Genomic DNA, 27,166 nt, shown 5'->3' with positions numbered 1-27,166 from the left:
TATTACTATATAACGTATAACGTTATATACTATTACTATATAACGTACAACGTTATATACTATTACTATATAACGTACAACGTTATATACTATTACTATATAACGTATAACGTTATATACTATTACTATATAACGTATAACGATATATACTATTACGTATTAACGTATAACGTTATATACTATTACGTAATAGCGTATAACGTTATATAATATTACTATACATCGTATAACGTTATATACTATTACTATATAACGTATAACGTAATATACTATTACTATATAACGTATAACGTTATATACTATTACTATATAACGTATAACGTTATATACTATTACTACATAACGCATAACGTTATATACTATTACTATATAACGTATAACGTTATATACTATTACTATATAACGTACAACGTTATATACTATTACTATATAACGTATAACGTTATATACTATTACTATATAACGTATAACGATATATACTATTACGTATTAACGTATAACGTTATATACTATTACGTAATAGCGTATAACGTTATATAATATTACTATACAACGTATAACGTTATATACTATTACTATATAACGTATAACGTTATATAGTATTGCCATATCACGTATAACGTTATATAATATTACTATATAACGTATAACGTTATATACTATTACTATATAACGTATAACGTTATATACTATTACTATATAACGTATAACGTTATATACTATTACTATATAACGTATAACGTTATATACTATTACTATATAACGTATAACGTTATATACTATAACTATATAACGTGTAACGTAATATACTATTACTATATAACGTATAACGTTATATACTATTACTATATAACGTATAACGTTATATACTATTACTACATAACGCATAACGTTATATACTATTACTATATAACGTATAACGTTATATACTATTACTATATAACGTATAACGTTATATACTATTACTACATAACGTATAACGTTATATAGTATTGCCATATCACGTATAACGTTATATAATATTACTATATAACGTATAACGTTATATACTATTACTATATAACGTATAACGTTATATACTATTACTATATAACGTATAACGTTATATACTATTACTATATAACGTATAACGTTATATACTATTACTATATAACGTACAACGTTCTATACTATTACTATATAACGTATAACGTTATATAGTATTGCCATATCACGTATAACGTTATATAATATTACTATATAACGTATAACGTTATATACTATTACTATATAACGTATAACGTTATATACTATTACTATATAACGTATAACGTTATATACTATTACTATATAACGTATAACGTTATATACTATTACTATATAACGTATAACGTTATATACTATTACTATATAACGTACAACGTTATATACTATTACTATATAACGTATAACGTTATATACTATTACTATATAACGTATAACGTTATATAGTATTGCCATATCACGTATAACGTTATATAATATTACTATATAACGTATAACGTTATATACTATTACTATATAACGTATAACGTTATATACTATTACTATATAACGTATAACGTTATATACTATTACTATATAACGTATAACGTTATATACTATTACTATATAACGTATAACGTTATATACTATAACTATATAACGTGTAACGTAATATACTATTACTATATAACGTATAACGTTATATACTATTACTATATAACGTATAACGTTATATACTATTACTACATAACGCATAACGTTATATACTATTACTATATAACGTATAACGTTATATACTATTACTATATAACGTATAACGTTATATACTATTACTACATAACGTATAACGTTATATAGTATTGCCATATCACGTATAACGTTATATAATATTACTATATAACGTATAACGTTATATACTATTACTATATAACGTATAACGTTATATACTATTACTATATAACGTATAACGTTATATACTATTACTATATAACGTATAACGTTATATACTATTACTATATAACGTACAACGTTCTATACTATTACTATATAACGTATAACGTTATATAGTATTGCCATATCACGTATAACGTTATATAATATTACTATATAACGTATAACGTTATATACTATTACTATATAACGTATAACGTTATATACTATTACTATATAACGTATAACGTTATATACTATTACTATATAACGTATAACGTTATATACTATTACTATATAACGTATAACGTTATATACTATTACTATATAACGTACAACGTTATATACTATTACTATATAACGTATAACGTTATATACTATTACTATATAACGTATAACGATATATACTATTACGTATTAACGTATAACGTTATATACTATTACGTAATAGCGTATAACGTTATATAATATTACTATACATCGTATAACGTTATATACTATTACTATATAACGTATAACGTTATATAATATTACTATATAACGTATAACGTTATATAGTATTGCCATATCACGTATAACGTTATATAATATTACTATATAACGTATAACGTTATATACTATTACTATATAACGTATAACGTTATATACTATTACTATATAACGTATAACGTTATATACTATTACTATATAACGCATAACGTTATATACTATTACTATATAACGTATAACGTTATATACTATTACTATATAACGTATAACGTTATATACTATTACTATATAACGTATAACGTTATATACTATTACTATATAACGTATAACGTTATATAGTATTACTATATAACGTATAACGTTATATAGTATTGCCATATCACGTATAACGTTATATAATATTACTATATAACGTATAACGTTATATACTATTACTATATAACGTATAACGTTATATACTATTACTATATAACGTATAACGTTATATACTATTACTATATAACGTATAACGTTATATACTATTACTATATAACGTATAACGTTATATAGTATTGCCATATCACGTATAACGTTATATAATATTACTATATAACGTATAACGTTATATACTATTACTATATAACGTATAACGTTATATGCTATTACTATATAACGTATAACGTTATATACTATTACTATATAACGTATAACGTTATATACTATTACTATATAACGTATAACGTTATATACTATTACTATATAACGTATAACGTTATATACTATTACTATATAACGTATAACGTTATATACTATTACTATATAACGTATAACGTTATATACTATTACTATATAACGTATAACGTTATATAGTATTACTATATAACGTATAACGTTATTTAGTATTGCCATATCACGTATAACGTTATATAATATTACTATATAACGTATAACGTTATATACAATTACTATATAACGTACAACGTTCTATACTATTACTATATAACGTATAAGGTTATATACTATTACTATATAACGTATAACGTTATATACTATTACTATATAACGCATAACGTTATATACTATTACTATATAACGTATAACGTTATATACTATTACTATATAACGTATAACGATATATACTATTACGTATTAACGTATAACGTTATATACTATTACGTAATAGCGTATAACGTTATATAATATTACTATACAACGTATAACGTTATATACTATTACTATATAACGTATAACGTTATATAATATTACTATATAACGTATAACGCTATATACTATTACTATATAACGTATAACGTTATATAGTATTGCCATAGCACGTATAACGTTATATAATATTACTATATAACGTATAACGTTATATACTATTACTATATAACGTATAACGTTATATACTATTACTATATAACGTATAACGTTATATACTATTACTATATAACGTATAACGTTATATACTATTACTATATATCGTATAACGTTATATACTATTACTATATAACGTATAACGTTATATACTATTACTATATAACGTATAACGTTATATACTATTACTATATAACGTATAACGTTATATACTATTACTATATAACGTATAACGTTATATACTATTACTATATAACGTACAACGTTCTATACTATTACTATATAACGTATAACGTTATATACTATTACTATATAACGTATAACGTTATATACTATTACTATATAACGTATAACGTTATATACTATTACTATATAACGTATAACGTTATATACTATTACTATATAACGTATAACGTTATATACTATAACTATATAACGTATAACGTAATATACTATTACTATATAACGTATAACGTTATATACTATTACTATATAACGTATAATGTTATATACTATTACTATATAACGTATAACGTTATATAGTATTGCCATATCACGTATAACGTTATATAATATTACTATATAACGTATAACGTTACATACTATTACTATATAACGTATAACGTTATATACTATTACTATATAACGTATAACGTTATATACTATTACTATATAACGTATAACGTTATATACTATTACTATATAACGTACAACGTTCTATACTGTTACTATATAACGTATAACGTTATATAGTATTGCCATATCACGTATAACGTTATATAATATTACTATATAACGTATAACGTTATATACTATTACTATATAACGTACAACGTTCTATACTGTTACTATATAACGTATAACGTTATATAGTATTGCCATATCACGTATAACGTTATATAATATTACTATATAACGTATAACGTTATATACTATTACTATATAACGTATAACGTTATATACTATTACTATATAACGTATAACGTTATATACTATTACTATATAACGTACAACGTTCTATACTGTTACTATATAACGTATAACGTTATATAGTGTTGCCATATCACGTATAACGTTATATAATATTACTATATAACGTATAACGTTATATACTATTACTATATAACGTACGACGTTCTATACTGTTACTATATAACGTATAACGTTATATAGTATTGCCATATCACGTATAACGTTATATAATATTACTATATAACGTATAAGGTTATATACTATTACTATATAACGTATAACGTTATATACTATTACTATATAACGCATAACGTTATATACTATTACTATATAACGTATAACGTTATATACTATTACTATATAACGTATAACGATATATACTATTACGTATTAATGTATAACGTTATATACTATTACGTAATAGCGTATAACGTTATATAATATTACTATACAACGTATAACGTTATATACTATTACTATATAACGTATAACGTTATTTACTATTACTATATAACGTATAACGTTATATACTATTACTATATAACGTATAACGTTATATACTATTACTATATATCGTATAACGTTATATACTATTACTATATAACGTATAACGTAATATACTATTGCCATATCACGTATAACGTTATATAATATTACTATATAACGTATAACGTTATATACAATTACTATATAACGTACAACGTTCTATACTATTACTATATAACGTATAACGTTATATACTATTACTATATAACGTATAACGTTATATACTATTACTATATAACGTATAACGTTATATACTATTACTATATATCGTATAACGTTATATACTATTACTATATAACGTATAACGTTATATACTATTACTATATAACGTATAACGTTATATAGTATTACTATATAACGTATAACGTTATATAGTATTGCCATATCACGTATAACGTTATATAATATTACTATATAACGTATAACGTTATATACTATTACTATATAACGTATAACGTTATATACTATTACTATATAACGTATAACGTTATATACTATTACTATATAACGTATAACGTTATATACTATTACTATATAACGTATAACGTTATATAGTATTGCCATATCACGTATAACGTTATATAATATTACTATATAACGTATAACGTTATATACTATTACTATATAACGTATAACGTTATATACTATTACTATATAACGTATAACGTTATATACTATTACTATATAACGTATAACGTTATATACTATTACTATATAACGTATAACGTTATATACTATTACTATATAACGTATAACGTTATATACTATTACTATATAACGTATAACGTTATATACTATTACTATATAACGTATAACGTTATATACTATTACTATATAACGTATAACGTTATATAGTATTACTATATAACGTATAACGTTATTTAGTATTGCCATATCACGTATAACGTTATATAATATTACTATATAACGTATAACGTTATATACAATTACTATATAACGTACAACGTTCTATACTATTACTATATAACGTATAAGGTTATATACTATTACTATATAACGTATAACGTTATATACTATTACTATATAACGCATAACGTTATATACTATTACTATATAACGTATAACGTTATATACTATTACTATATAACGTATAACGATATATACTATTACGTATTAACGTATAACGTTATATACTATTACGTAATAGCGTATAACGTTATATAATATTACTATACAACGTATAACGTTATATACTATTACTATATAACGTATAACGTTATATAATATTACTATATAACGTATAACGCTATATACTATTACTATATAACGTATAACGTTATATAGTATTGCCATAGCACGTATAACGTTATATAATATTACTATATAACGTATAACGTTATATACTATTACTATATAACGTATAACGTTATATACTATTACTATATAACGTATAACGTTATATACTATTACTATATAACGTATAACGTTATATACTATTACTATATATCGTATAACGTTATATACTATTACTATATAACGTATAACGTTATATACTATTACTATATAACGTATAACGTTATATACTATTACTATATAACGTATAACGTAATATACTATTACTATATAACGTATAACGTTATATACTATTACTATATAACGTATAACGTTATATACTATTACTATATAACGCATAACGTTATATACTATTACTATATAACGTATAGCCTTATATACTACTACTATATAACGTAGAACGTTATATACTATTACTATATAACGTACAACGTTCTATACTGTTACTATATAACGTATAACGTTATATAGTATTGCCATATCACGTATAACGTTATATAATATTACTATATAACGTATAACGTTATATACTATTACTATATAACGTACAACGTTCTATACTGTTACTATATAACGTATAACGTTATATAGTATTGCCATATCACGTATAACGTTATATAATATTACTATATAACGTATAACGTTATATACTATTACTATATAACGTATAACGTTATATACTATTACTATATAACGTATAACGTTATATACTATTACTATATAACGTACAACGTTCTATACTGTTACTATATAACGTATAACGTTATATAGTGTTGCCATATCACGTATAACGTTATATACTATTACTATATAACGTATAACGTAATATACTATTACTATATAACGTATAACGTTATATACTATTACTATATAACGCATAACGTTATATACTATTACTATATAACTTATAACGTTATATACTATTACTATATAACGTATAACGTTATATACTATTACTATATAACGTATAACGTTATATACTATTACTATATAACGTATAACGTTATATACTATTACTATATAACGTATAACGTTATATACTATTACTATATAACGTATAACGTTATATACTATTACTATATAACGTATAACGTTATATACTATTACTATATAACGCATAACGTTATATACTATTACTATATAACGTATAACGTTATATACTATTACTATATAACGTATAACGTTATATACTATAACTATATAACGTATAACGTAATATACTATTACTATATAACGTATAACGTTATATACTATTACTATATAACGTATAATGTTATATACTATTACTATATAACGTATAACGTTATATAGTATTACTATATAACGTATAACTTTATATAGTATTGCCATATCACGTATAACGTTATATAATATTACTATATAACGTATAACGTTATATACAATTACTATATAACGTACAACGTTCTATACTATTACTATATAACGTACAACGTTCTATACTATTACTATATAACGTATAAGGTTATATACTATTACTATATAACGTATAACGTTATATACTATTACTATATAACGCATAACGTTATATACTATTACTATATAACGTATAACGTTATATACTATTACTATATAACGTATAACGTTATATACTATTACTATATAACGTATAACGTTATATACTATTACTATATAACGTATAACGTTATATACTATTACTATATAACGTATAACGTTATATAGTATTACTATATAACGTATAACGTTATATAGTATTGCCATATCACGTATAACGTTATATAATATTACTATATAACGTATAACGTTATATACAATTACTATATAACGTACAACGTTCTATACTATTACTATATAACGTATAAGGTTATATACTATTACTATATAACGTATAACGTTATATACTATTACTATATAACGCATAACGTTATATACTATTACTATATAACGTATAACGTTATATACTATTACTATATAACGTATAACGATATATACTATTACGTATTAACGTATAACGTTATATACTATTACGCAATAGCGTATAACGTTATATAATATTACTATACAACGTATAACGTTATATACTATTACTATATAACGTATAACGTTATATAATATTACTATATAACGTATAACGTTATATACTATTACTATATAACGTATAACGTTATATAGTATTGCCATATCACGTATAACGTTATATAATATTACTATATAACGTATAACGTTATATACTATTACTATATAACGTATAACGTTATATACTATTACTATATAACGTATAGCGTTATATACTATTACTATATAACGTATAACGTTATATACTATTACTATATAACGTATAACGTTATATACTATTACTATATAACGTATAACGTTATATACTATTACTATATAACGTATAACGTTATATACTATTACTATATAACGTATAACGTAATATACTATTACTATATAACGTATAACGTTATATACTATTACTATATAACGTATAACGTTATATACTGTTACTACATAACGCATAACGTTATATACTATTACTATATAACGTATAACGTTATATACTATTACTATATAACGTATAACGTTATATAGTATTGCCATATCACGTATAACGTTATATAATATTACTATATAACGTATAACGTTATATACTATTACTATATAACGTATAACGTTATATACTATTACTATATAACGTATAACGTTATATACTATTACTATATAACGTATAACGTTATATACTATTACTATATAACGTATAACGTTATATACTATAACTATATAACGTGTAACGTAATATACTATTACTATATAACGTATAACGTTATATACTATTACTATATAACGTATAACGTTATATACTATTACTACATAACGCATAACGTTATATACTATTACTATATAACGTATAACGTTATATACTATTACTATATAACGTATAACGTTATATACTATTACTATATAACGTATAACGTTATATACTATTACTATATAACGTATAACGTTATATACTATTACTATATAACGTATAACGTTATATACTATTACTATATAACGTACAACGTTATATACTATTACTATATAACGTACAACGTTATATACTATTACTATATAACGTATAACGTTATATACTATTACTATATAACGTATAACGATATATACTATTACGTATTAACGTATAACGTTATATACTATTACGTAATAGCGTATAACGTTATATAATATTACTATACATCGTATAACGTTATATACTATTACTATATAACGTATAACGTTATATAATATTACTATATAACGTATAACGTTATATAGTATTGCCATATCACGTATAACGTTATATAATATTACTATATAACGTATAACGTTATATACTATTACTATATAACGTATAACGTTATATACTATTACTATATAACGTATAACGTTATATACTATTACTATATAACGCATAACGTTATATACTATTACTATATAACGTATAACGTTATATACTATTACTATATAACGTATAACGTTATATACTATTACTATATAACGTATAACGTAATATACTATTACTATATAACGTATAACGTTATATACTATTACTATATAACGTATAATGTTATATACTATTACTATATAACGTATAACGTTATATAATATTACTATATAACGTATAGCGTTATATAGTATTGCCATATCACGTATAACGTTATATAATATTACTATATAACGTATAACGTTATATACTATTACTATATAACGTATAACGTTATATACTATTACTATATAACGCATAACGTTATATACTATTACTATATAACGCATAACGTTATATACTATTACTATATAACGTATAACGTTATATACTATTACTATATAACGTATAACGTTATATACTATTACTATATAACGTATAACGTTATATACTATTACTATATAACGTATAACGTTATATACTGTTACTACATAACGCATAACGTTATATACTATTACTATATAACGTATAACGTTATATACTATTACTATATAACGTATAACGTTATATACTATTACTATATAACGTATAACGTTATATACTATTACTACATAACGTATAACGTTATATAGTATTGCCATATCACGTATAACGTTATATAATATTACTATATAACGTATAACGTTATATACTATTACTATATAACGTATAACGTTATATACTATTACTATATAACGTATAACGTTATATACTATTACTATATAACGTATAACGTTATATACTATTACTATATAACGTACAACGTTCTATACTATTACTATATAACGTATAACGTTATATAGTATTGCCATATCACGTATAACGTTATATAATATTACTATATAACGTATAACGTTATATACTATTACTATATAACGTATAACGTTATATACTATTACTATATAACGTATAACGTTATATACTATTACTATATAACGTATAACGTTATATACTATTACTATATAACGTATAACGTTATATACTATTACTATATAACGTACAACGTTCTATACTGTTACTATATAACGTATAACGTTATATAGTGCTGCCATATCACGTATAACGTTATATAATATTACTATATAACGTATAACGTTATATACTATTACTATATAACGTATAACGTTATATACTATTACTATATAACGTATAACGATATATACTATTACGTATTAACGTATAACGTTATATACTATTACGCAATAGCGTATAACGATATATAATATTACTATACAACGTATAACGTTATATACTATTACTATATAACGTATAACGTTATATAATATTACTATATAACGTATAACGTTATATACTATTACTATATAACGTATAACGTTATATACTATTACTATATAACGTATAACGTTATATACTATTACTATATAACGTATAACGATATATACTATTACGTATTAACGTATAACGTTATATACTATTACGCAATAGCGTATAACGTTATATAATATTACTATAGAACGTATAACGTTATATACTACTACTATATAACGTATAACGTTATATAATATTACTATATAACGTATAACGTTATATACTATTACTATATAACGTATAACGTTATATACTATTACTATATAACGTATAACGTTATATACTATTACTATATAACGTATAACGTAATATACTATTACTATATAACGTATAACGTTATATACTATTACTATATAACGTATAACGTTATATACTATTACTACATAACGCATAACGTTATATACTATTACTATATAACGTATAACGTTATATACTATTACTATATAACGTATAACGTTATATAGTATTACTATATAACGTATAACGTTATATAGTATTGCCATATCACGTATAACGTTATATAATATTACTATATAACGTATAACGTTATATACAATTACTATATAACGTACAACGTTCTATACTATTACTATATAACGTATAAGGTTATATACTATTACTATATAACGTATAACGTTATATACTATTACTATATAACGCATAACGTTATATACTATTACTATATAACGTATAACGTTATATACTATTACTATATAACGTATAACGATATATACTATTACGTATTAACGTATAACGTTATATACTATTACGTAATAGCGTATAACGTTATATAATATTACTATACAACGTATAACGTTATATACTATTACTATATAACGTATAACGTTATATAATATTACTATATAACGTATAACGTTATATACTATTACTATATAACGTATAACGTTATATAGTATTGCCATAGCACGTATAACGTTATATAATATTACTATATAACGTATAACGTTATATACTATTACTATATAACGTATAACGTTATATACTATTACTATATAACGTATAACGTTATATACTATTACTATATAACGTATAACGTTATATACTATTACTATATATCGTATAACGTTATATACTATTACTATATAACGTATAACGTTATATACTATTACTATATAACGTATAGCGTTATATACTATTACTATATAACGTATAACGTAATATACTATTACTATATAACGTATAACGTTATATACTATTACTATATAACGTATAACGTTATATACTATTACTATATAACGTATAACGTTATATACTATTACTATATAACGTATAACGTTATATACTATTACTATATAACGCATAACGTTATATACTATTACTATATAACGTATAACGTTATATACTATTACTATATAACGTATAACGTTATATACTATTACTATATAACGTATAACGTTATATACTATTACTATATAACGCATAACGTTATATACTACTACTATATAACGTATAACGTTATATACTATTACTATATAACGTATAACGTTATATACTATAACTATATAACGTATAACGTAATATACTATTACTATATAACGTATAACGTTATATACTATTACTATATAACGTATAATGTTATATACTATTACTATATAACGTATAACGTTATATAGTATTGCCATATCACGTATAACGTTATATAATATTACTATATAACGTATAACGTTATATACTATTACTATATAACGCATAACGTTATATACTATTACTATATAACGTATAACGTTATATACTATTACTATATAACGTATAACGTTATATACTATTACTATATAACGTACAACGTTCTATACTGTTACTATATAACGTATAACGTTATATAGTATTGCCATATCACGTATAACGTTATATAATATTACTATATAACGTATAACGTTATATACTATTACTATATAACGTACAACGTTCTATACTGTTACTATATAACGTATAACGTTATATAGTATTGCCATATCACGTATAACGTTATATAATATTACTATATAACGTATAACGTTATATACTATTACTATATAACGTATAACGTTATATACTATTACTATATAACGTATAACGTTATATACTATTACTATATAACGTACAACGTTCTATACTGTTACTATATAACGTATAACGTTATATAGTGTTGCCATATCACGTATAACGTTATATAATATTACTATATAACGTATAACGTTATATACTATTACTATATAACGTACAACGTTCTATACTGTTACTATATAACGTATAACGTTATATAGTATTGCCATATCACGTATAACGTTATATAATATTACTATATAACGTATAACGTTATATACTATTACTATATAACGTATAACGTTATATACTATTACTATATAACGTATAACGTTATATACTATTACTATATAACGTATAACGTTATATACTATTACTATATAACGTATAACGTTATATACTATTACTATATAACGTATAACGTTATATACTATTACTATATAACGTATAACGTTATATACTATTACTATATAACGTATAACGTTATATACTATTACTATATAACGTTATACGTTATATAGTAATAGTATATAACGTATAACTTTATATAGTATTGCCATATCACGTATAACGTTATATAATATTACTATATAACGTATAACGTTATATACAATTACTATATAACGTACAACGTTCTATACTATTACTATATAACGTATAAGGTTATATACTATTACTATATAACGTATAACGTTATATACTATTACTATATAACGCATAACGTTATATACTATTACTATATAACGTATAACGTTATATACTATTACTATATAACGTATAACGATATATACTATTACGTATTAACGTATAACGTTATATACTATTACGTAATAGCGTATAACGTTATATAATATTACTATACAACGTATAACGTTATATACTATTACTATATAACGTATAACGTTATATAATATTACTATATAACGTATAACGTTATATACTATTACTATATAACGTATAACGTTATATAGTATTTCCATAGCACGTATAACGTTATATAATATTACTATATAACGTATAACGTTATATACTATTACTATATAACGTATAACGTTATATACTATTACTATATAACGTATAACGTTATATACTATTACTATATAACGTATAACGTTATATACTATTACTATATATCGTATAACGTTATATACTATTACTATATAACGTATAACGTTATATACTATTACTATATAACGTATAACGTTATACACTATTACTATATAACGTATAACGTAATATACTATTACTATATAACGTATAACGTTATATACTATTACTACATAACGTATAACGTTATATACTATTACTATATAACGCATAACGTTATATACTATTACTATATAACGCATAACGTTATATACTATTACTATATAACGCATAACGTTATATACTATTACTATATAACGTATAACGTTATATACTATTACTATATAACGTATAACGTTATATACTATTACTATATAACGCATAACGTTATATACTATTACTATACAACGTATAGCCTTATATACTACTACTATATAACGTATAACGTTATATACTATTACTATATAACGTATAACGTTATATACTATTACTATATAACGTATAACGTTATATACTATTACTATATAACGTATAACGTTATATACTATTACTATATAACGTATAACGTTATATACTATTACTATATAACGTATAACGTTATATACTATTACTATATAACGTATAACGTTATATACTATTACTATATAACGTATAACGTTATATACTATTACTATATAACGCATAACGTTATATACTATTACTATATAACGTATAACGTTATATACTATTACTATATAACGTATAACGTTATATACTATAACTATATAACGTATAACGTAATATACTATTACTATATAACGTATAACGTTATATACTATTACTATATAACGTATAATGTTATATACTATTACTATATAACGTATAACGTTATATAGTATTGCCATATCACGTATAACGTTATATAATATTACTATATAACGTATAACGTTATATACTATTACTATATAACGTATAACGTTATATACTATTACTATATAACGCATAACGTTATATACTATTACTATATAACGTATAACGTTATATACTATTACTATATAACGTATAATGTTATATACTATTACTATATAACGTATAACGTTATATACTATTACTATATAACGTATAATGTTATATACTATTACTATATAACGTATAACGTTATATAGTATTGCCATATCACGTATAACGTTATATAATATTACTATATAACGTATAACGTTATATACTATTACTATATAACGCATAACGTTATATACTATTACTATATAACGTATAACGTTATATACTATTACTATATAACGTATAACGTTATATACTATTACTATATAACGTACAACGTTCTATACTGTTACTATATAACGTATAACGTTATATAGTATTGCCATATCACGTATAACGTTATATAATATTACTATATAACGTATAACGTTATATACTATTACTATATAACGTATAACGTTATATACTATTACTATATAACGCATAACGTTATATACTACTACTATATAACGTATAACGTTATATACTATTACTATATAACGTATAACGTTATATACTATAACTATATAACGTATAACGTAATATACTATTACTATATAACGTATAACGTTATATACTATTACTATATAACGTATAATGTTATATACTATTACTATATAACGTATAACGTTATATAGTATTGCCATATCACGTATAACGTTATATAATATTACTATATAACGTATAACGTTATATACTATTACTATATAACGCATAACGTTATATACTATTACTATATAACGTATAACGTTATATACTATTACTATATAACGTATAACGTTATATACTATTACTATATAACGTACAACGTTCTATACTGTTACTATATAACGTATAACGTTATATAGTATTGCCATATCACGTATAACGTTATATAATATTACTATATAACGTATAACGTTATATACTATTACTATATAACGTACAACGTTCTATACTGTTACTATATAACGTATAACGTTATATAGTATTGCCATATCACGTATAACGTTATATAATATTACTATATAACGTATAACGTTATATACTATTACTATATAACGTATAACGTTATATACTATTACTATATAACGTATAACGTTATATACTATTACTATATAACGTACAACGTTCTATACTGTTACTATATAACGTATAACGTTATATAGTGTTGCCATATCACGTATAACGTTATATAATATTACTATATAACGTATAACGTTATATACTATTACTATATAACGTACAACGTTCTATACTGTTACTATATAACGTATAACGTTATATAGTATTGCCATATCACGTATAACGTTATATAATATTACTATATAACGTATAACGTTATATACTATTACTATATAACGTATAACGTTATATACTATTACTATATAACGTATAACGTTATATACTATTACTATATAACGTATAACGTTATATACTATTACTATATAACGTATAACGTTATATACTATTACTATATAACGTATAACGTTATATACTATTACTATATAACGTATAACGTTATATACTATTACTATATAACGTATAACGTTATATACTATTACTATATAACGTATAACGTTATATAGTATTACTATATAACGTATAACTTTATATAGTATTGCCATATCACGTATAACGTTATATAATATTACTATATAACGTATAACGTTATATACAATTACTATATAACGTACAACGTTCTATACTATTACTATATAACGTATAAGGTTATATACTATTACTATATAACGTATAACGTTATATACTATTACTATATAACGCATAACGTTATATACTATTACTATATAACGTATAACGTTATATACTATTACTATATAACGTATAACGATATATACTATTACGTATTAACGTATAACGTTATATACTATTACGTAATAGCGTATAACGTTATATAATATTACTATACAACGTATAACGTTATATACTATTACTATATAACGTATAACGTTATATAATATTACTATATAACGTATAACGTTATATACTATTACTATATAACGTATAACGTTATATAGTATTGCCATAGCACGTATAACGTTATATAATATTACTATATAACGTATAACGTTATATACTATTACTATATAACGTATAACGTTATATACTATTACTATATAACGTATAACGTTATATACTATTACTATATAACGTATAACGTTATATACTATTACTATATATCGTATAACGTTATATACTATTACTATATAACGTATAACGTTATATACTATTACTATATAACGTATAACGTTATACACTATTACTATATAACGTATAACGTAATATACTATTACTATATAACGTATAACGTTATATACTATTACTACATAACGTATAACGTTATATACTATTACTATATAACGCATAACGTTATATACTATTACTATATAACGCATAACGTTATATACTATTACTATATAACGCATAACGTTATATACTATTACTATATAACGTATAACGTTATATACTATTACTATATAACGTATAACGTAATATACTATTACTATATAACGTATAACGTTATATACTATTACTATATAACGTACAACGTTATATACTATTACTATATAACGTATAACGTTATATACTATTACTATATAACGTATAACGTTATATACTATTACTATACAACGTATAACGTTATATACTATTACTATATAACGTATAACGTTATATAATATTACTATACAACGTATAACGTTATATACTATTACTATATAACGTATAACGTTATATAGTATTGCCATATCACGTATAACGTTATATAATATTACTATATAACGTATAACGTTATATAGTATTGCTATATAACGTATAACGTTATATACTATTACTATATAACGTATAACGTTATATACTATTACTATATAACGTATAACGTTATATACTATTACTATATAACGTATAACGTTATATACTATTACTATATAACGTATAACGTTATATACTATTACTATATAACGTATAACGTTATATACTATTACTATATAACGTATAACGTTATATACTATTACTATATAACGTATAACGTTATATACTATAACTATATAACGTATAACGTAATATACTATTACTATATAACGTATAACGTTATATACTATTACTATATAACGTATAATGTTATATACTATTACTATATAACGTATAACGTTATATAGTATTGCCATATCACGTATAACGTTATATAATATTACTATATAACGTATAACGTTATATACTATTACTATATAACGTATAACGTTATATACTATTACTATATAACGTATAACGTTATATACTATTACTATATAACGTATAACGTTATATACTATTACTATATAACGTACAACGTTCTATACTGTTACTATATAACGTATAACGTTATATAGTATTGCCATATCACGTATAACGTTATATAATATTACTATATAACGTATAACGTTATATACTATTACTATATAACGTACAACGTTCTATACTGTTACTATATAACGTATAACGTTATATAGTATTGCCATATCACGTATAACGTTATATAATATTACTATATAACGTATAACGTTATATACTATTACTATATAACGTATAACGTTATATACTATTACTATATAACGTATAACGTTATATACTATTACTATATAACGTATAACGTTATATACCATTACTATATAACGTATAACGTTATATACTATTACTATATAACGTATAACGTTATATACTATTACTATATAACGTATAACGTTATATACCATTACTATATAACGTATAACGTTATATACTATTACTATATAACGTATAACGTAATATACTATTACTATATAACGTATAACGTTATATACTATTACTATATAACGTATAACGTTATATACTATTACTATATAACGTATAACGTTATATACTATTACTATATAACGCATAACGTTATATACTATTACTATATAACGTATAACGTTATATACTATTACTATATAACGTATAACGTTATATAGTAATAGTATATAACGTATAACGTAATATACTATTACTATATAACGTATAACGTTATATACTATTACTATGTAACGTACAACGTTATATACTATTACTATATAACGTAGAACGTTATATACTATTACTATATAACGTATAACGTTATATACTATTACTATATAACGTATAACGTTATATACTATTACTATATAACGTATAACGTTATATACTATTACTATATAACGTATAACGTTATATACTATTACTATATAACGCATAACGTTATATACTATTACTATATAACGTATAACGTTATATACTATTACTATATAACGTATAACGTTATATACTATTACTATATAACGTATAACGTAATATACTATTACTATATAACGTATAACGTTATATACTATTACTATGTAACGTACAACGTTATATACTATTACTATATAACGTAGAACGTTATATACTATTACTATATAATGTATAACGTTATATACTATTACTATATAACGTATAACGTTATATACTATTACTATATAACGTATAACGTTATATACTATTACTACATATCGTATAACGTTATATAGTATTGCCATATCACGTATAACGTTATATAATATTACTATATAACGTATAACGTTATATACTATTACTATATAACGTATAACGTTATATACTATTACTATATAACGTATAACGTTATATACTATTACTATATAACGTATAACGTTATATAGTAATAGTATATAACGTATAACGTTATATAGTATTGCCATATCACGTATAACGTTATATAATATTACTATATAACGTATAACGTTATATACAATTACTATATAACGTACAACGTTCTATACTATTACTATATAACGTATAAGGTTATATACTATTACTATATAACGTATAACGTTATATACTATTACTATATAACGCATAACGTTATATACTATTACTATATAACGTATAACGTTATATACTATTACTATATAACGTATAACGATATATACTATTACGTATTAACGTATAACGTTATATACTATTACGTAATAGCGTATAACGTTATATAATATTACTATACAACGTATAACGTTATATACTATTACTATATAACGTATAACGTTATATAATATTACTATATAACGTATAACGTTATATACTATTACTATATAACGTATAACGTTATATACTATTACTATATAACGTATAACGTTATATACTATTACTATATAACGTATAACGTTATATACTATTACTATATAACGTATAACGTTATATACTATTACTATATATCGTATAACGTTATATACTATTACTATATAACGTATAACGTTATATACTATTACTATATAACGTATAACGTTATATACTATTACTATATAACGTATAACGTAATATACTATTACTATATAACGTATAACGTTATATACTATTACTATATAACGTATAACGTTATATACTATTACTATATAACGCATAACGTTATATACTATTACTATATAACGTATAGCCTTATATACTACTACTATATAACGTATAACGTTATATACTATTACTATATAACGTATAACGTTATATACTATTACTATATAACGTATAACGTTATATACTATTACTATATAACGTATAACGTTATATACTATTACTATATAACGTATAACGTTATATACTATTACTATATAACGTATAACGTTATATACTATTACTATATAACGTATAACGTTATATACTATTACTATATAACGTATAACGTTATATACTATTACTATATAACGCATAACGTTATATACTATTACTATATAACGTATAACGTTATATACTATTACTATATAACGTATAACGTTATATACTATAACTATATAACGTATAACGTAATATACTATTACTATATAACGTATAACGTTATATACTATTACTATATAACGTATAATGTTATATACTATTACTATATAACGTATAACGTTATATAGTATTGCCATATCACGTATAACGTTATATAATATTACTATATAACGTATAACGTTATATACTATTACTATATAACGTATAACGTTATATACTATTACTATATAACGCATAACGTTATATACTATTACTATATAACGTATAACGTTATATACTATTACTATATAACGTATAATGTTATATACTATTACTATATAACGTATAACGTTATATACTATTACTATATAACGTATAACGTTATATACCATTACTATATAACGTATAACGTTATATACTATTACTATATAACGTATAACGTAATATACTATTACTATATAACGTATAACGTTATATACTATTACTATATAACGTATAACGTTATATACTATTACTATATAACGTATAACGTTATATACTATTACTATATAACGCATAACGTTATATACTATTACTATATAACGTATAACGTTATATACTATTACTATATAACGTATAACGTTATATACTATTACTATATAACGTATAACGTTATATACTATTACTATATAACGTATAACGTTATATACTATTACTATATAACGCATAACGTTATATACTATTACTATATAACGTATAACGTTATATACTATTACTATATAACGTATAACGTTATATACTATTACTATATAACGTATAACGTAATATACTATTACTATATAACGTATAACGTTATATACTATTACTATGTAACGTACAACGTTATATACTATTACTATATAACGTAGAACGTTATATACTATTACTATATAACGTATAACGTTATATACTATTACTATATAACGTATAACGTTATATACTATTACTATATAACGTATAACGTTATATACTATTACTATATAACGTATAACGTTATATACTATTACTATATAACGCATAACGTTATATACTATTACTATATAACGTATAACGTTATATACTATTACTATATAACGTATAACGTTATATACTATTACTATATAACGTATAACGTAATATACTATTACTATATAACGTATAACGTTATATACTATTACTATGTAACGTACAACGTTATATACTATTACTATATAACGTAGAACGTTATATACTATTACTATATAATGTATAACGTTATATACTATTACTATATAACGTATAACGTTATATACTATTACTATATAACGTATAACGTTATATACTATTACTACATATCGTATAACGTTATATAGTATTGCCATATCACGTATAACGTTATATAATATTACTATATAACGTATAACGTTATATACTATTACTATATAACGTATAACGTTATATACTATTACTATATAACGTATAACGTTATATACTATTACTATATAACGTTATACGTTATATAGTAATAGTATATAACGTATAACGTTATATAGTATTGCCATATCACGTATAACGTTATATAATATTACTATATAACGTATAACGTTATATACAATTACTATATAACGTACAACGTTCTATACTATTACTATATAACGTATAAGGTTATATACTATTACTATATAACGTATAACGTTATATACTATTACTATATAACGCATAACGTTATATACTATTACTATATAACGTATAACGTTATATACTATTACTATATAACGTATAACGATATATACTATTACGTATTAACGTATAACGTTATATACTATTACGTAATAGCGTATAACGTTATATAATATTACTATACAACGTATAACGTTATATACTATTACTATATAACGTATAACGTTATATAATATTACTATATAACGTATAACGTTATATACTATTACTATATAACGTATAACGTTATATACTATTACTATATAACGTATAACGTTATATACTATTACTATATAACGTATAACGTTATATACTATTACTATATAACGTATAACGTTATATACTATTACTATATATCGTATAACGTTATATACTATTACTATATAACGTATAACGTTATATACTATTACTATATAACGTATAACGTTATATACTATTACTATATAACGTATAACGTAATATACTATTACTATATAACGTATAACGTTATATACTATTACTATATAACGTATAACGTTATATACTATTACTATATAACGCATAACGTTATATACTATTACTATATAACGTATAGCCTTATATACTACTACTATATAACGTATAACGTTATATACTATTACTATATAACGTATAACGTTATATACTATTACTATATAACGTATAACGTTATATACTATTACTATATAACGTATAACGTTATATACTATTACTATATAACGTATAACGTTATATACTATTACTATATAACGTATAACGTTATATACTATTACTATATAACGTATAACGTTATATACTATTACTATATAACGTATAACGTTATATACTATTACTATATAACGCATAACGTTATATACTATTACTATATAACGTATAACGTTATATACTATTACTATATAACGTATAACGTTATATACTATAACTATATAACGTATAACGTAATATACTATTACTATATAACGTATAACGTTATATACTATTACTATATAACGTATAATGTTATATACTATTACTATATAACGTATAACGTTATATAGTATTGCCATATCACGTATAACGTTATATAATATTACTATATAACGTATAACGTTATATACTATTACTATATAACGTATAACGTTATATACTATTACTATATAACGCATAACGTTATATACTATTACTATATAACGTATAACGTTATATACTATTACTATATAACGTATAATGTTATATACTATTACTATATAACGTATAACGTTATATACTATTACTATATAACGTATAATGTTATATACTATTACTATATAACGTATAACGTTATATAGTATTGCCATATCACGTATAACGTTATATAATATTACTATATAACGTATAACGTTATATACTATTACTATATAACGCATAACGTTATATACTATTACTATATAACGTATAACGTTATATACTATTACTATATAACGTATAACGTTATATACTATTACTATATAACGTACAACGTTCTATACTGTTACTATATAACGTATAACGTTATATAGTATTGCCATATCACGTATAACGTTATATAATATTACTATATAACGTATAACGTTATATACTATTACTATATAACGTACAACGTTCTATACTGTTACTATATAACGTATAACGTTATATAGTATTGCCATATCACGTATAACGTTATATAATATTACTATATAACGTATAACGTTATATACTATTACTATATAACGTATAACGTTATATACTATTACTATATAACGTACAACGTTCTATACTGTTACTATATAACGTATAACGTTATATAGTGTTGCCATATCACGTATAACGTTATATAATATTACTATATAACGTATAACGTTATATACTATTACTATATAACGTACAACGTTCTATACTGTTACTATATAACGTATAACGTTATATAGTATTGCCATATCACGTATAACGTTATATAATATTACTATATAACGTATAACGTTATATACTATTACTATATAACGTATAACGTTATATACTATTACTATATAACGTATAACGTTATATACTATTACTATATAACGTATAACGTTATATACTATTACTATATAACGTATAACGTTATATACTATTACTATATAACGTATAACGTTATATACTATTACTATATAACGTATAACGTTATATACTATTACTATATAACGTATAACGTTATATACTATTACTATATAACGTATAACGTTATATAGTATTACTATATAACGTATAACTTTATATAGTATTGCCATATCACGTATAACGTTATATAATATTACTATATAACGTATAACGTTATATACAATTACTATATAACGTACAACGTTCTATACTATTACTATATAACGTATAAGGTTATATACTATTACTATATAACGTATAACGTTATATACTATTACTATATAACGCATAACGTTATATACTATTACTATATAACGTATAACGTTATATACTATTACTATATAACGTATAACGATATATACTATTACGTATTAACGTATAACGTTATATACTATTACGTAATAGCGTATAACGTTATATAATATTACTATACAACGTATAACGTTATATACTATTACTATATAACGTATAACGTTATATAATATTACTATATAACGTATAACGTTATATACTATTACTATATAACGTATAACGTTATATAGTATTGCCATAGCACGTATAACGTTATATAATATTACTATATAACGTATAACGTTATATACTATTACTATATAACGTATAACGTTATATAGTATTGCCATATCACGTATAACGTTATATAATATTACTATATAACGTATAACGTTATATAGTATTGCTATATAACGTATAACGTTATATACTATTACTATATAACGTATAACGTTATATACTATTACTATATAACGTATAACGTTATATACTATTACTATATAACGTATAACGTAATATACTATTACTATATAACGTATAACGTTATATACTATTACTATATAACGTATAATGTTATATACTATTACTATATAACGTATAACGTTATATAGTATTGCCATATCACGTATAACGTTATATAATATTACTATATAACGTATAACGTTATATACTATTACTATATAACGTATAACGTTATATACTATTACTATATAACGTATAACGTTATATACTATTACTATATAACGTATAACGTTATATACTATTACTATATAACGTACAACGTTCTATACTGTTACTATATAACGTATAACGTTATATAGTATTGCCATATCACGTATAACGTTATATAATATTACTATATAACGTATAACGTTATATACTATTACTATATAACGTACAACATTCTATACTGTTACTATATAACGTATAACGTTATATAGTATTGCCATATCACGTATAACGTTATATAATATTACTATATAACGTATAACGTTATATACTATTACTATATAACGTATAACGTTATATACTATTACTATATAACGTATAACGTTATATACTATTACTATATAACGTACAACGTTCTATACTGTTACTATATAACGTATAACGTTATATAGTGTTGCCATATCACGTATAACGTTATATAATATTACTATATAACGTATAACGTTATATACTATTACTATATAACGTACAACGTTCTATACTGTTACTATATAACGTATAACGTTATATAGTATTGCCATATCACGTATAACGTTATATAATATTACTATATAACGTATAACGTTATATACTATTACTATATAACGTATAACGTTATATACTATTACTATATAACGTATAACGATATATACTATTACGTATTAACGTATAACGTTATATACTATTACGTAATAGCGTATAACGTTATATAATATTACTATACAACGTATAACGTTATATACTATTACTATATAACGTATAACGTTATATAATATTACTATATAACGTATAACGTTATATACTATTACTATATAACGTATAACGTTATATAGTATTGCCATATCACGTATAACGTTATATAATATTACTATATAACGTATAACGTTATATACTATTACTATATAACGTATAACGTTATATACTATTACTATATAACGTATAACGTTATATACTATTACTATATAACGTATAACGTTATATACTATTACTATATAACGTATAACGTTATATACTATTACTATATAACGT

The sequence above is a fragment of the Bombus terrestris genome, chromosome 18, assembly GCF_910591885.1.
Source record: "Bombus terrestris chromosome 18, iyBomTerr1.2, whole genome shotgun sequence".
NCBI classification, from domain to species: domain Eukaryota; kingdom Metazoa; phylum Arthropoda; class Insecta; order Hymenoptera; family Apidae; genus Bombus; species Bombus terrestris.
Note: the sequence above shows the minus strand (reverse complement) of the source record.